Source organism: Mastigoproctus giganteus, chromosome 8 (assembly GCF_048544385.1).
Source record: "Mastigoproctus giganteus isolate SK-2022 chromosome 8, ASM4854438v1, whole genome shotgun sequence".
NCBI classification, from domain to species: domain Eukaryota; kingdom Metazoa; phylum Arthropoda; class Arachnida; order Uropygi; family Thelyphonidae; genus Mastigoproctus; species Mastigoproctus giganteus.
The window spans coordinates 206028406-206043097 of NC_143582.1; positions in this window are offsets into that span (position 1 = coordinate 206028406).

Genomic DNA, 14692 nt, shown 5'->3' on the forward strand with positions numbered 1-14692 from the left:
AGAGGATGAAAAGGACTTGGGGTAATTGTGCAGGCAGATATGAAGTTTTCTAAGCAGTGCAGACAGTCTGCAAGAGTAGCTCATGATGTCTTGTCAGTGATATAAAGGAAGTTTTCTAGCAGGCATAAGGAGGTGGTTATCCTCTTGTATAAGGCGATGGTCAGGCCACACCTTGAGTACTGTATACAGTTCTGGAGGTCTCATTTTAAGAAGGTTTTAGAGCTGTTGGAATGAGTATAGAGAAGGGCAACAAGATTAGTGAATGGAACAAAGATTTGCTCTTATGAAGAAAGGCTTAAGTTTTGCAGATTACAGTGTTTGGAGACTAGGCACCTGCGAGGTGAACTGATTGAGGTGTATAAAGCCTTGAATGGTTTGAGCATGCTCAATGCTGATGGGATTCTTCCTCTTGCTCAGAATAATTGCCTGAGAGGGCATAAATTCAAATTGAGGAAAGACAGTTGTAGGATAGATGGGCAGAAATTTGCCTTTAGCCAGTGGGTAGTTGAATGGTTGAACAGACTTTCATCTTTTGTTGTGGAAAGTGATAGTCTAAATAAATTTATGGCTGAGCTGGACAGGTATTTGGAATGAACGGAGGGGTGAAATCGGAGCTTTTTTTTTTTTTTTTTTGGCTGATGCTGCATAAGCTTGCTTTCTTGCATCGTATGCCTCTACTAATGCTAATGCCACATCGACTGTATAGTAACTGAATCAGACATCAGCTTCACGGTTCATAGAACAACCAGTTCTAACATTCAGCTCATGGCGAATCAAAATGCATCGTTTGCACGCATCACAGTATAGCTCATTCATTGGATCTCTTTATCTAATACATTATACTTTAGTAAGAAATGTTCACGTTTCATTGCAAAATTTATATTTTTGTTTTTAAATAAAATTTAAAGAAATCTATTAATTTTAAAAATTACTATTAATATATATTTTTAGTAGCAATGGGTAAAATAGATATTTCTCCCTCCTCTTTGATTATGCCATTATTTCATAATATTAGGTGTATAATTTTAATGATTTTCTGTTGATGACATTTAGAAAAAAGTACCGGAATATTGTTCTGGTCCAAATACATCACTGTTTATAAGGGTATTTTATTCAGTTACAAGCTCTTTTCCTGTATGCAGAAATATTTTATTTTTATTATTACTATATATAGATGAAATACAGTTCTCTTAATAGCTACTTTAGGGAATTTTAGCAAATATTTACCATTCTGGTGATAAATATTATCTAAAATTCTCCATTTAGAGTAATCTGGAAGGTGAACTAATGGAGGAAATATAACCAAATTTTGCAGGTAAACATTTGCACCCCCTTTGTTCAAATGAATAACTTTGTAGCAGTAGATTGAGGCATGTGATGCAAGAAAGCAAGCTTGTGTAGCATTAGCCACCCAAAAAAAAAAAAAAAAAAACATTTCACACATCCATTCCCTCTAAACATTTGTCCAGTTCCTCCTTGAATTTATTTAAGCTATCAACTTTCACATGACAGATGGAAGTTTGTTCCAGAAATCAACTACCTGCTGGCTAAAGGCAAATTTCCACACATCTGTTCTATAACTATCTTTCCTCAATATAAATTTATGCTAATCAGGTTTGTAATCTGAGCAAGAGGAAGAATCCCAACAGAATTTAGCCTGCTCAACCCACTCAACCCTTATACACTTAAATCAGATCACCTCACAAGTAGGCACCTCCGTAGCCAGGTGGGCAGGAGCAGCAGCGCATAGCACACGCTTCTTGATAGCTCAGGGTTCGAGCCCGTGACCACCAAATACAGAGGATGTGGAAAGGTCAGAGAATGACAACCGCATATTCCCGGAGCAATATGGCCTTAGTTGCTAATGCTCCTAAAAACCAAATAACAAACAACAACAACCTCACCAGTGCCTAGTCTCCAGATGCTGCAATTTGCAGAACTTAAGCTTTTCTTTGTAAGACCACCCTTTGTTCCCCTCAAAGGTCTTGTTGCTCTTCTTTGTACTTGCTCTAGCAATTCTAGAATTTAAATGAGGCTTCCAGATGTGTACACAGCACTCAAGGTGTAACCTGACCACATTACTTATACAAAGGAATAATCACCACCTTGTCCCTACTAGCAAAATTCCTGTATATCATTGCCAATACCCCATGACCTGCTCTGGCAGCCTGTCTGCACTGCTCAGAAAATTTCATATCTGACTGCACAATTACTCCTGGGTCTTTTTCATTTTCTACCACCCTAAGTGTAGTACCACACAATTGGTAACTTTCTCTGGGGTTACTTAGCATTAGTATTAGTAAAGGCATATGATGCAAGAAAGAAAGCTTATACAGCATCAGACAAAAAACCCTAACCTTCTCATTTCACCCATCCATTCATTCCAAATGTTTGTCTAGTTGTGCCTTGAATCTATTTAAGCTATCACCTTCTGCATTGACAGATGGAAGTTTGTTCCAGCAATCAACCAACCGCTGGCTAAAGGCAAACTTCTGCACATCAATCCTACAACTGTCATTCCTCAATTTGAATTTATGCCCTCTCAGGTGATTATTCTGAGCAAGAAGAAGAATCCCATCAGCATTGAGCAAGCTCAAACCATTCAAGGCCTTATACACCTCAACCAGATCACCTCGCAGGTGCCTAGTCTCAGACACTGTAATTTGCAAAAATTAAGCCTTTGTTCGTAAGAGCAACCCTTTGTACCATTCGCTAATCTTGTTGCCCTTCTCTGTACTCATTCCAACAGCTCTACATCCTTCTTAAATTGAGGCCTCCAGACCTGTATACAGCACTCAAGGTGTGGCCTGACCATTGCCTTATAGTAGGAGATAATCAGCTTCTTATCCCTGCTAGAAAAATTCCTGTATATCATTGACAAGACACTACTCTTGCAGACCATCTGCACTGCTTAGAAAATTTTCATATCTGCCTGCACAATTACCCCCAGGTCCTTTTCACTCTCTACCACTGTCAGCATAGTACCACACAGTTGATATGTTGCTTTGGGGTTACTGCTTCCCATTGCCTTATACAAGGGGATAATCACCTCCTTATCCCTGCTAGAAAAATTCCTGTATATCATTGACAAGACATCACTCTTGCAGACCGTCTGAACTGCTTAGAAAACTTCATACCTGCCTGCACAATTACCCCCCCCAGGTCCTTTTCACTCTCTACCACTATCAGCGTAGTACCACACAGTTGATATGTTGCTCTGTGGTTACTGCTTCCCATATGCCGTACTTTACATTTGTCAACGTTAAACTTGAGTTGCCACCTCTCAGCCCATCTGCTCAACTTTTCTAGATCCTGTTGCAGCAGTGTACTGTCATTAACAACCCTGCTCACCTTCGTATCATCTGCAAACTTGGACATTAAACCTGATATACCATCATCCATAGCATTAATAAATACAGAAAACAACAATGGACCAAACACTGAACCCTGAGGGACTCCACTAATAACATTAGTCCATGAAGAGTAGTGTCTGTTGATTACTACTCTCTCTTCTCTCACTCAACCATCCCTTTATCCAATGGCATATTCAGGGGGACAGATGGGGCATATGCCCTACCTTAACCAAAAATTCAAAATTAAAGAAAAAGAATGCAGTAGGTGTTTTGCTTCTTTTCTATTTTCTCAAGGGGTTTTCAGTGTATGAGGAGCTAACTGAAAGATAATCTCCAGAAAAAACCAATGATTTTGTTCAGTGGCGTAACTATTCTAATGCAGTTGCATTTGGGTCCAATCTTGAAAGGGAACCATTAAAAGAGAATTTTTTTTTTTTTTTTTTTTTTTATCTTTAAATAAAATGTAACACATTTTATCAGCACAGCAACTGGCCATCCTAGCATTGTTTTGACTGTGCCACGCTTATAGAGATAGTATCAAATAAAAGATAGTCATGAAATATTCAGCAAAACCAGTGCCAAATATTCATATACACAGTGTATCACATATGATTTTATTCTAATGTTGAATTTATTTTACATTTTGTGTGTGTGTGTGTGTGTGTGTGTGTGTGTACTGATTGTTGTCGCAGTGCAATATGTAGTAGTAGTAGTGGCATGTGATGCAAGAAAGCAAGTGTATGAGTTTATCCAGCATCAGACAAAAAAAAAAAAAAAATATTTAGGGTTGTCATTAACAACCCTAAATGTCTCTAATTAACCTCCCACTGGCTAAAGGCAAATTTCCGCACATCTATTCTACATCTGTCTTTCCTCCATTTGAATTTATGCCCCCTTAGGTTCTTAATCTGAACAAGTGGAAGAATCCCATTAGAATTCAGCGTGCTCAACACATCCAAATCAAGGCCTTATACACCTCAATCAGATCACCTCGCAGTTGCCTAGTCTCCAGCCGCTGCAATTTGCAGAACTTAAGCCTCTCTTGGTAAGAGGATCCCTTCATTCCTCTCACCAATCTTGTTGCCCTTCTCTGTACACGCTCAAGCAAATCTACATCCTTCCTAAAATGAGGCCTCCAGACCTGTACGCATTACTCAAGGCATGGCCTGACCATTGCCTTATACAGAGGGACAATCACCTCCTTTTCCCTGCTAGCAAAATTCCTATATATCATTGACAAAACTCCATGACCTGTCCTGGCAACCTGTCTACATTGCTCAGAAAACTTCATATCTGACTGTACAATTACTCCCAGGTTTTTTTCATTTTCTACCACCGTAATTGTAGTACTACACGGTTGGTACATTTCTCTGGGATTACTTCTACCCATATGCAGTACTTTGCATTTGTCAATGTTAAACTTCAGTTGCCACTTCTCAGCCCATCTGCCAAAATTGTCTAGATCCTGTTGCAGTAGCACACTGTCATTAACAACCCTGCCAACCTTCGTATCATCCACAAACTTCGACACTAAGAATGATATACCTTCATCAATATCATTAATAAATATACAAAACAACAGTGGACCCAACACCGAACCATGTGGGAATCCAATAATAACATTAGTCCACAAAGAGCAGCACCCATTGATTACCACCCTCTGTCTTCTCCCACTCAACCATCCTTTTATCCATTGTACCAACTTACCCTTAATACCATTCTGCTCCAATTTGTACACTAGTCTTCTATGTGCAACAGTGTCTGTCAAAAGCTTTCCTAAAATCCAAGTATATGATATCAAAATTATTTTTTGCATCCAGTTCCTTTGTAACCACATTAGCATTAGCATTAGCATTAGTAGAGGCATTTGATGCAAGAAAGCAAGCTTATGCAGCATCAGCCAAAAAAAAAAAAAAAAAAAAAAACCCACTTCCACTTCACCCCTCTGTTCGTTCAAAATACCTGTCCAGCTGAGCCTTAAACTTATTTAGGCTATCAACCTCCACCACAAGGGATACAAGTCTGTTCCACCAACCAACCACCCGCTGGCTAAAGGCAAATTTCCGCACGTCTATCCTACATCTGTCTTTCCTCAATTTGAATTTATGCCCTCTCAGGTGATTTTTCTGAGCTAGAGGAAGAATCCCATCAGCATTGAGCATGCTTAAACCATTCAAGGCTTTATACACCTCTATCAGATCACCTCGCTAGTGCCTAGTCTCCAGACACTGTAATTTGCAAAACTTAAGCGTTTCTTCGTAAGAGCACCCCTTTGTTCCATTCACTAATCTTGTTGCCCTTCTCTGTACTCGTTCCAGCAGCTCTACATCCTTCTTGAAATGAGCCCTCCAGACCTGTATACAGTACTCTAGGTGTGGCCTGACCATTGCCTTATACAATGGAATAATCACCTCCTTATCCCTGCTGGAAAAATTCCTATATATCATTCACAATACTCCATGAGCTACTCTTGCAGCCCATCTGCACTGCTCAGAGAACTTCATATCTGCCTGCACAACCACCCCTAAGTCCTTTTCATTCTCTACCACTGTCAGTGTAGTACCACAGAGTTGATACGTTGCTCTGGGGTTGCTGTTTCCCATGTGTAGTACTTTACATTTGTCAATGTTAAACTTCATTTGCCACCTCTCAGCCCATCTGCTCAACCTTTCCAGATCCTGTTGCAGCAGCATAGCGCCGGTAGTGTCCTTAACAACCCTGCCAACCTTTTTATCGTCTGCAAACTTGGACATTAAGCTTGATATACCATCATCAATATTATTTATAAATACAGAAAACAATAATGGACCCAACACTGAACCCTGAGGGACTCCACTAATAACATTAGTCCACGATGAGCAGTGTTCATTGATTACCACTCTCAGTCGTCTCCCCCTCAACCACCCCTTTATCTGTAGCAGCAATTTGCCTCCAATGTCACACTGCTCCAATTTGTGTAGCAGTCTTCCATGTGCAACAGTATCAAAAGCCTTTCTAAGATCCAAGTATATAATATCAAAGTTATTCCCTGCATCCAGTTCTTTTGTGACTGCATCATAGTATCCAATCAAGTTGGTCACGCAAGACTTCCCCTTAACAAAACCATGCTGTGTCTGAGCTATAACTGAAGTCTTGTCTAAATGATCCTGCAGTGCTTCTCTAACCAGTGCCTCCATTAATTTTCCTGGAACAGAAGTTAAGCTCACAGGTCTATAATTACTTGTGTCAGCCTTTGATCCTCCTTTGTGAATTGGGGTCACATTTGCACATTTCCAGTCTATGGGTACCTCCCCTGAGTCCAAGGAAGCTCTCATAATGATTGGATATTACATCATAATATCCAATCAAATTTGTCAGATAAGACTTTCCCTTAACAGACCAATGCTGTGTCTGAATTATTGCTGCAGTCTTGTCTAGATAATCCTGCAATGCAGTCTTGTCTAGATGATCCTGCAATGCATCTTTAACCAGTGACTCCATTATTTTGCCCGGAACAGAAGTTAAACTAACTGGTCTGTAATTACTCGTGTCACCCTTCGATCCCCCTTTGTGAATTGCGGATACATTTGCACATCTCCAGTCCTTGGGGATCTCCCCGGAGTCCAAGGATGCTCTCATAATTATAGCTAAGGGTTTGCTTACTTCCTTTGCCACCTCCTTTAATATAATTGGATAGATCCCATTCACCCAAGATGCCTTTCTTATGTTTAACTTCAACAATTTCTCCTCCACTTTGCTCATAGTTATTACAAAATCATTAAGAACCCTGCTACAATTTGATAACTTTCTGGCATTTTCAAACCTTAATAAATCCTCATGTGTGTATATAGATGCAAAATACTCATTCAGTTTGTTTGCTATCTGAGCAGGATCATCAACGGTCAAACCATCAATATCAAGTGGACCAATCAGATTCATCCCCCTTCCTTTTAGAGTTCATATAAATAAAGAAATCCTTGCTGTTTTTCTTAGCATCGTTTGCCAAAGATTTCTCATAATCTGCCTTTGCCTGCCTAACCTCCTTTGTGACTTGATTATAGACTAGCTTATGTTTTATTTTACAATACACAAATTTGTCACATAACAGTCTAGCTATGGCCATTGTTGTCATTTTAGTGCCTTAGATTTGTGTTTTGTTTATCTGAAATGAAAAACTACAGGACTACGAATGAGTTATTACTATCCTAACCAGAGACATCTAAATTGCCAGATCCTTTGATATTCACCTATGTTGATGATGTTCTGTAAGTGACCGATGCAGTGGGAGGAACCTTTTGTGTAATTAGTGTTTATCTTGTGGTGTTCAAAGAGCGAATTAAACAATGACAAGGAAGAGTATAAAACGTTTATTTCAGTCACCCCAAAATTAGTGGGTTTTGATCACACAAATTGTTTGTTCAACAGGAGGATCACATCTGGTGAGTATGGGCTTGGCACACCCAGGGTCCTGAGCTGGATATCATCATTCTTCTCTTTCTTGGTGATTCCCTTCTATTTTTGACTCTCTCTCTTTCTTTCTCACAGGGTTACTTGGGAACTTTTTTTTTTCCTGGTGCAGCATAAGCCTCACGCTTCCTTGCATCATATGGATATTAATAATAATAATAATAAATAATAATGTCACTCCAAAGCATGCAGTTTCATTAAATTTATGGTTTTGAGGTCATTTGCTATTTTCACAACAACATTGGTAGCCTTGTCTATTGCTTTCATTCTATACAGTCAACAAGGCTGGACTTTGTTGCTTTTAATATATTTTATAACCGTTTTTTATGTTCTGTTTTCGTTTGGGGTGGGAAAATTTGTTGCAAAGTTATATGAAGGAGAAACTGGAGAAACGAGAGTGGGAAACGAAACAAAAAAATTCAGCCAATCAGATATTTTCATTTTGGTTTATTGGCACAGAAAAAAAATTTATCTGCAGCTCTTATGTACTATTCTGCATTGTCAAGTATAGCGATTTTATGTTTTCGAGTTTCTCAGAGCAGATCACGAAAATTCACCCATTCAAGCATTTTTTTTAACCTGTGATAGAAAGGCTGAAAATGTAAGTAAATTTATTATTCCAGTTTTCATTAGTTTTAATGATGGACCATTTGAAACAGAGGCGGACTAGCCATAAGACTTTTCCGGGGAAACCCCAGTGGCCTGAATGCTAGAGACCAATGTGCAATTGCATAGCCATAAACACTGTTGTGAGGCTGCTAAAAGTTTTCCCCGGTAAGAATTTTTGATCCAGTCCGCCTCTGTTCACAATTGTTGAATGATCCATGATGTCTGCGATAGTCAAAATGTTGTCCAGTTTTGATAATAATATTACTCAATTTTGTTACAACTTGACAGAATGATCTGTAATTTTGTTACTCTGGTGTCAGTATTTTTTATTTTTTATTTTTTATTGAAAACCTGTTGCTGGATCATTTACATATTATAGAAAGATGTAATATGAATTACAAAAAGTTATTTTTTGTGTCCTTGCCTTTTTTCCTCTTTTGCACACAGTAAACAAATGCAAACCTCTGAATGGTGTGCATTGATTTGCTTTATATGCCCAATGCAATACCAACTTTTCAGTGATTCTGTAATAAGTGATTTTATGAATGAATTTCCTCTTTATGCTCGACTACCACACGATAGAGGAGTTCACAAGATGGGGAGAATAGAAGAAATGGCACCATGTTTAACAGGCATGGGCACCGGCAGAATATTTTGAAAGGTGGTGCATGCAGAAATAAATTTTTTGCCCACCAAATTTTCGAATACTTGCAATATTTAAATTGTCAAATTTGACTGATTTACATGTACAGTTGAGCCAACATTTCGTGATTGGTGGCAGAAGACACCATGGGCTACTCTTGCAGACTGTCTGCACTGCTCAGAAAACTTGATATCTGCCTGCACAATTACCCCCAGGTCCTTTTCGTTCTCTACCACTGTCAGTGTAGTACCACAGAGTTGATACGTTACTCTGGGGTTACTGCTTCCCATATGTAGTACTTTACATTTGTCAATGTTAAACTTCATTTGCCACCTCTCAGCCCATCTGCTCAACTTTTCTAGATCCTGTTGCAGCAGCGTACTGTCATTAGTGTCCTTAACAACTCATTAGTGTCCTTCGTATCATCTGCAAACTTGGACATTAAGCTTGATATACTATCATCAATATCATTTATAAATAAAGAAAACAACAATGGACCCAACACTGAACACTGAGGGACTCCACTAATAACATTAGTCCATGATGAGCAGTTTCCGTAGTCACCTTTACGAAAGAAAAAACCCTTCCCTTTACCCTTGATGGCAGTTACCTCTTTGAGTAAATCCCACTTCAACACACTGTGATCACTGCCACCTAGTGGTTCCTTTATCTGCAGATTCTTAATGCATGAAGAATCACTGCTGATAATCAGATCAAGAGTATTACTCCCTCTAGTTGCCTCCCGAACATGCTGCTATAGAAAACAATCATCCAATAAATCCACAAAAACCTTGCAAGTGTACGGGTCAGCAACCTACAAATTCTAGTCAATATCCTGGAAATTAAAATCTCCCATTATAGGACACTGAATTACTGGCTCACTCTATTTCTCTGTGCAGTTGTTTATTATACTCATCAGAGTCATTAGGCCTATAACACACTCCTACTCTCTATCTTGCTTTCCCAGTGCTTATGTCACACCAAACTGACTTGACACTGCTCTGTCCACCCATGTTGATTGGCTGTACTTCCTTGGATTTTATGCATTTCTTAACTAATAGCATAACCCCTCCACCCTTCCTATTCTGTCTATCCTTCCTGTATACATTGTACTCCCCAAATTCCATTTCTGCATTCCTTATATCTGTGCGACACGTCTCTGATATCTCAACAATATCTGCCTTTGATGTTTTGACCAACACCTAAAATTCATCAAATTTATTTACCAAACTCCTAGCATTGGTGTACAGGCAAGTATACATGCACCTGTTCCTATTCTTAACTACCCTAACACAGCCCATGTATTTACTTGTTCCATGATGACTCCCAGCAGTCTCTGAAATTCCCTGCACCTTGTTTTTCAGGCTGCTGTTCATTCCAATAGAAGCAGTGCAAGAATCACTTCCATCTCTGCCAGTGGCTACTGTTAATCTATTAGTCCATGTATCCCCCCCCCAAAGCTAGCAGTTTTCTGACCCATGTAACACTGCCTTGATAGCATCAGCAAATATTCTTGCACCCCTTCTATTTAAGTGTATCCCATCCCTGTAGAAGCAGTCTCTCCTGTTAACACGCACAGACCACGCTGAGAAAAATTCTACCCCATGAGCCTTGCAAAATCTCTGCAGGGTCGAACTGATTGACAAGGCTCTCATCATGTACTCCCTCCTATTGTGTCTGGCAGAATTGCAGCACTTTCAACTTTAACCCTAACTCGCGACTTTTTTTCGACATTGACCTATACTTGTTAAGTAAGACTGCAGATCTCCTACTCTTAGTGCCAACATGTATAACAATATTACACTTTGTGCCCATAAAAGATATCTACTCTACAACATCATAAACTTTTGTCCCCGGCAGACATACCCTGGTCCTATTCCACCTATCCTTTTTACACAATAGATTACCCGTCTCCCTGACAATAGAGTCACCGACAATAACTATCTCCTGAGCGACTAGTGTATTTTGCCTTGGAGATTATCTCTGTGTAACCTGATGCACAAGAAGGGGCTCTGGCATTGAGTTGAGCAGCTGAGAGCTTGATGGATCCCCCACTTTAATACCTTCGAGGGCATCTACCCGGCTCTTCAAACTCTCATCTCATCCCATCAGAATGCTGAGTTGGTGCCTAATTTCTTGACACTCTTTCCACCTAGCACACACAAAGACATCCTCCTTGGCTAGATTATATCCTGTTCCAAAATGATCCACAAACATTTCACAAGTCACACATTTTTTGAGGCTGCGATTCGTTGGAGAACCACCCCCCCCCTAGGTTCTCCCCGAGCCACAGCACTCCTGCTACTTTGTGCTCGTCGCTTTGCTGCTCTACTCTGGGGCATGATTGAATACAATGAAAATTAATAGATTAATCAGTTTAATTAATCAATTATCAACACTACACTATCTAATAGATTTCTAAATGCAGTGATATGTACTATGCTATTGAGTTTTACATTAGTTATCTATTTACCACAGCTAAAAATTTGAATTACCTACCACTCACTCTATACCAGAGGTTCCCAAATTTTCTCGGTTCATGGTGCCCTTAGTGTCCCAGTAATTTTTTCACGGCACCCCTAGGCCAAAATAAATACCAAACACAGTGGTTTTCGACCTTTTAATATATACCTATATAATAATTTTATTCTTTATATAGAGGTACTAAATAAAGATCAATTATAGATTACCACAAAATTAAAAAGATGCGGTAGAATGGATACACCGTACACCTTTTTATAATGAAATAAATATACAAATTTAAAAAAATAATAATAATAATAACTTTAAGTAACTTAAATCCAAATTACGCGGCACCCCAAGAATGTTGTTGGGGCACCCCGGTTGAAAACCACTGCTCTATACTATAACAATGGCAGCAAGATCGAACGAAACAATGGTTTTACATATATTAAGGAGTAACCTACAAAATCTCTATCTAAATTAAAAATAAAAATAACAAGAGTAACTATGTCTATAAAGCTTTGTCTACAAAATAGATTCCTATTTTGTAGTCTACTATTTTGTCTACAAAATAGATTCCTCCTACCTACAAGTGCAGACCATACTGATAAAAATTTCCTTCATAGAGGCTTGGAGAGTCCCTGACGTCTTGAGTTAATCCATTAAGCTTTCAGCATATAATCCCTCCTATTGTTTTTGGACAGAATTGCAGACACTTTGCTACCTTTCTTTGCATGCTTAGCCAAAAATTTCTTATAATCTGCCTTAGCTTGCCTAATCCCCTTAGTGAATTGACTGCAGACTAGTTTATACTTACTGTAGATTTCTGTTTCTCTGATAATTTATAACCATCCCATGCATTTTTATTCTCTGCTGCTAGACCCATCAGTTCATCCATTTAGGTCTAAACCTTGACCCTTATCTCTATGAAAAGAATGTTCGATAAGGGACCACAAATGGGACAATCCATAAGTAACCAAAGCACGTTGCTAAGTACTATAGGTTCTAATACCTCTCATGCTTGGGGTTTTCATAAAAAAAAAAAAAACACCAGTCTTTTTAATTTCTTCTGCCACTAATGTAAATGATGTTATTTGCATTATAATGTTATTATTAACACTCTTATATTTTTTCTTTTAAAAATAAAAACACCTCAAAAGCTGGTTTTTTTTCATTAAGACAAATGAAAATTTACCCAGAATGCTTCACCATGCTGCTGCGTAATTCTTCTACAAATTTCTAAAGCTTATACTACATAGCATTTAAGTAGAAGAAAAGAAAATGTTGCTTCATGACTGGTGGGTTTATATTATCAAACAACAACAAAAATGTTGTTTGCAATTTTATACTTGACTTTATAAACTCTTGTTAACCTAAGATAAGAATGTAATGGAAGATTATTTAGATGCAAAATGTAATTTGAATCAATTTTTATTGTTTTATTAATATGAAACGAAGTACACTAGATGATATATCTGTTAGCAAAAACACAAACACTGTATGTCAGTACATGTAAATGATAAAAAAATTCTAGCATCTCAAAATTGAGATAAAAATGACTTAGAGGTATTCTGTTACCACCTCTTCAAAGTTGTTTCAAACAATAAGGTTCTTTTATAATACATATAACAAATCTGATTCTAGAAGACACCATATTCAACTTGACACTAAATGCAGAATGTAAAACAAAATGATCCAATGGTAAAAAAGGAATATTGTGTAAGAAGGTTTTTACAAAAGATTTGATGAATGAGTTGCAACTAATATTTTCTGAAATCTATGAACAGACCTGTTGATGCTTATTACGTACACACTTTTACTACTGTCTAAAACAGTGAAAAACACAGTAGGAACCACTGCATAGTGATATTATTTCTCTCCACACAATCAAACATGAGGACTTCAACCACAAAATCTTTAAAAAGGTCATTAAAAAACTGTATGAAAGTATAAGAGACAACACAAAAGAACTAAAAAACTTTCTGAAGTTGGCTTCTGTCAATAAATAACTGATTACAAATATAGCAATTTTCTAATCTAGAATTTATATACAGGTATCCCTCAGTTAATAAAGAGCCATTTTAAGAAAATTTCAAAGTCATAAAAGTTATATATTAGAAAACAATTACTGATATTTAAATAATGAAATATAAAGTTTAAAAATATTTACATACATAGAATACAACATAACTAACAATAACTATAATTATAAATAAAAATAAAATACTGTATACCAAAATAAATAAATTTATATGTGCTATTTATAAGTATGGGAAATGCAGGTACATATAAGACTATGTTTCGCCATATAAGATTTTGATATACAAATAAATAAAGCCATAATGAACAGTCAAACACACACTGTATATGCCAGTGATGACAAACTTTTTCTAGTTTGTATGCCAAAAAATAAACTGAAACAGTGTTCTTGCATCGAACAGTTTTCTTGCACCATAGGAACAAAGCTGGCTAAAATTAGTAAACAGGTCCTTATTAATACAGTCCATTCCGGTTATTTGGGATACATCAGGACTAATGCATTTTGGCCCGATTAAGTGGCTGTCCAAATTATCCGAAGTTTCACGTAAATAGTTAAAAATACAATGTACCCGCCCCCCTTTACAATTGGTTCACTGTAAATGTACAATCAAATCACATTACGATGAACTCAACATAGTATAGAGAAAATAGTAGGAATATTATCCACAGGCTCTAAAAGCAAAGATATATTAAGCACAAATTTACCCTTTATTACCTTACCAATTAAAAAATTAAATGATACGTGAAAATCGGAATTAATACGTACTGTAATATGTACATACTAACTAGTTGACATTTCTGTTCACTGACATTTGTGGGTGGGGGTTAAAATTCAAAACAGTAAAAAGATAAGCAATCAATAACAAAGAACATGGCACACACAAATTGCAAGTAACATGATACACGTAATGAGAATGGAATAACAAGTTACGAATCTTTAAAAATAGGAATGAAGAGAAGATTATGAAAATTAATTTTTTGTTATATGATTGAAGATTTCATGGAAGTGTAAACACATTTTATCATAATAACCCACAGAACACATTTTATCATAATAACCCACAGAATTCCAGCTGTCGGTATTATCGCAAATTCAGTAAGATCAAGTTTACTGTCCATTTATGATAGATTTCACTAA